This window comes from Phascolarctos cinereus, unplaced genomic scaffold (genome assembly GCF_003287225.1).
Source record: "Phascolarctos cinereus isolate Bilbo 61053 unplaced genomic scaffold, phaCin_HiC Scaffold_1;HRSCAF=81, whole genome shotgun sequence".
Lineage (NCBI taxonomy): Eukaryota > Metazoa > Chordata > Mammalia > Diprotodontia > Phascolarctidae > Phascolarctos > Phascolarctos cinereus.
In genome coordinates this window covers 225,700,574-225,703,876 of record NW_027555514.1, presented here as the reverse complement: position 1 = coordinate 225,703,876, position 3,303 = coordinate 225,700,574, and the positions used below count along the sequence as shown (strand labels likewise).

General features: G+C 36.1%; 1 pseudogene; it reads right to left on the bottom strand.

Moving 5' to 3' along the window:
- Positions 1–1,147: 1,147 nt before the first annotated feature.
- Positions 1,148–2,503, bottom strand: LOC110211140 (TOM1-like protein 1 pseudogene; annotated as a pseudogene).
- Positions 2,504–3,303: the final 800 nt, after the last annotated feature.

Here is a 3,303-nt window from a genome sequence, read left to right as displayed (position 1 = left end):
AAAGAAACAAAGAGCAGAATGGGCTTTGAAAAGTAGTGAGTCTCTCATCAAAAGATGCCTTCAAGTATGGTCTTGTTGTGTACTTGTCAGGGAAGTTGTAGAGTAGTTTCCTGGTTAGTTAGGGATTTAGTTGGATGAAATCTGTTGTCCTTTGAAATAACAACTGTGTGATTACTTTTGGCACCATCTTCCTGATTTTTTTGTCTTGTCCCCAAGAAGCTCACTCAACTATGTTATGACTTTAGCACTGCTCTTCTTATTTAAGCACCTAATATTTATCTTCTCTCTTCCTTACTTCCATACCAGTGCTACTGATTAATTATAGACAAAATATCATTGGTTTTAATTGTTTTTGATTCATATATGTGCTTATTTAGGTACAATAGGATTACTATGCAGGAACCCAGTGAATAGCTAAGAAAACACAAGACCTAGAGTGCTATACCTCTAGACAAAATGAAGTAGAGTTTCCCAATATGGGGGACTGAGCTGTTTATGAGTGAATTCTATGTGTGCGTTTATTAATAATTTTATTAGCTGCTATATGCCCAAGACAGAGGGAGTCATGCAAACCAGGACCATTTACCCCAAGGCTAAAACTCCATTCAAATGCTATTTCTTTTACCTGTAACAAGGCTGAGGCTTGTCATAACTCAACAATCAATTTCACCTCTACTTTCTACAGAGTTAATGTTAATGACTAAGGAATAGGAACAACCAATAGGAAAAGAAAAAGATGTGGGCAGACCTGGTTGGTAACATGCATTTCTCTCTCTCTCTCTCTCTCTCCAGTAAAAAGAAAAGAAATCTATTTTATTTTGAGGTTAAAAATCATTTAAAAATTCATCTTGATATATTTTTCAATGACTGTTACAAACATGAAATGTAAACTATAATAATTAAAGGCTTTATGTCCCAACTCAAAATGTAAAAGCCAAAAATATTTCCAGAAATGCAAAACTATTTTTACATTACATTTTAATTAAGTGAAAGCACTTATACAATACATTTTCTGAATTTCATCTCAAGTTTATCAAACACTTTATGATTTATTAAAGAAGTAATAAAACAGTTTTCATCTGTTTTATCATAGGGGTATGAGGATGACGGATTTCTCTAAAAAGATCTTTCAACTGTTTCTATGATTCTAAATTGATTTACAGCATTCATAAAGAGCTTCTGTAGTGGCACCTGGAGTCAAAGGGTCAAACTCCATTACCTCATAGTAACTGGGTAGCTGAAAATCATTCCCTGCTCACTGATTGCTGGATGAAGCTGGGAGCTTTGTGGCTTGACATTCCAGTATGGCCAGCCTGAAGGTTCACTGGCTTCATTAGCATTGGATTTAAATGGGTTAAGAAATTGTCATACAGATGACCTGAGGAAATGCTTTGATCTGTCCTTTGAGGAAACAGGGATATTTCTGGATTCTCTGAGGCCAGTAAATTCAGCTGTGAGTGAAACACAGGGCTTCAGTGGTTGGCATCAGTGGCATGTGGAGAGCTAACATTTAAGCCAGAAAATTCAGAACTCATGGCATGGACTCCTTCCAATGGCAAGTCAGAAGTCAGAGAGCATGGACCTGAATTAAAGTCAGGTAAATCACAGGATGGGGCAGAAACTCATAGTCATTCTTCTGGACTTTCTCTTGGATCTAATTTTGCTCCTGGAATTGTTTCTGATTTCAAGAAAACCTTTCATATCCAAGGAGGGCTGGATTCAAATCCTCATTCACTTGAATGAGCTCCATTGTTACATCCTTTCTCTCCACCACTGTCAGCAGGTACGTGATCCTTTCCTGCATGTCCTAACCAGTCTTATACAATTTCTCTAAGAGTTCCACATCTTCCTGGTTTTCACATCCAGGTGTATTCTCTACAAATATGGCTGACATTACTTTCACATTCATTTTCACCATATCCATTTCACTATGTAGTTTTCCAATCTGTTCAGCAACCAGTAAAATAGTTGGACCATTGGGAACAGCTGCAGATAGATATACTAATGTAAATGGAACAAACAGAGGTGGCTTAGTTATGCTCAGAGATAATGTCACTTGTCTCTCTGTTTTAATCTCTGTGTATGAAGAGGGAAACTGGACTCCTTTTTTTTTAACAGCTCTAGGTATTTTTCCTTGATTTCACCAACATCCACACCTGCAGGGAAACCCTGTGACTATGTCATGATGAAGCTCAAGACCGTATTCTATCTGGGACTCAGCAGCTTAACTAGATGATCTTTAATAAAATCACTCTTCATAAGCAGGGTCTGGAAACTTGGGACACAGTTCCACATGCATATGTCAGTAAGCTGTAAGGTAAGTTGGCTCTCCTTGTGATCACAGTTTTTAGAAATCTTTTTCTTCCAAGCTCTTACTGACCCTTTTGGCCTGTCTTTGCTGGTGATATGTAGGAACTGTCCCCAATCATCACTATGAATGACTTTTCTAATAGATGGCCCACTGAAGTTCCAGAGTAATGTTGTGGCTCTTCCCAAACACCATGGTGAACACTCCAAGCCAGGCCCAGAGTTAGCATCCATTTCAAAAAGGAGGAATAGAAATTCTCAAAGAGCCATTTCTAGTATTACAGAGACATTTGCTAATATTCTGTATTTCCTCTACCACTCCCATCACCCCTCTGGGTAATATAGAAAGAAAGAAATAGATCTTAGGATATCTATATATTTATATTTACATATATTTTTGTCTATAGCTAGATTAAAAACTCACCTAAATTTTGTTACTCAGAATTCAGAAAAACACAAGGGCAAAAGTCATTAATATTTTTATTCTTGTAGTCATAGTTTCTGTATCTTGTAGAAGATTAAAAGGACTATAGATTTAGAATTGGAAGGGATCATGGGAGTTATCTAGCCAAATACCCTAATTTTACTCACAAGAACCTGAGGCTTAGAAAGTCTGGGTAACTGGATTATGTCTATGATAAATGATTTAACTTTTCATGACATCTTTCATGATTCAATATTTGTTTCAATATTTCATCTCCAATTGAGAATGGCTTTAATTCTAGAACAATTTAACTTCTTTGTAAATTAATATATGTATCTGATTTCACCATTCCCTCATTGAGACCAAGATTTATAGGTCTACTAGAAATTAAATACCCCTGACATTCCCTTGGGGGTTGATTTACAAGTATGATGATAATGCCAAAGGCACAACTTATATCTTTTTTCAATGACTTAGAGATGGCCTTGAATGGAAAAAAAAAGTGAATTTCTCTTTTTTTAAAAATCTCAATATTATTCATGTTGTGAAAGAAAACATAGCCAAAAAACCCT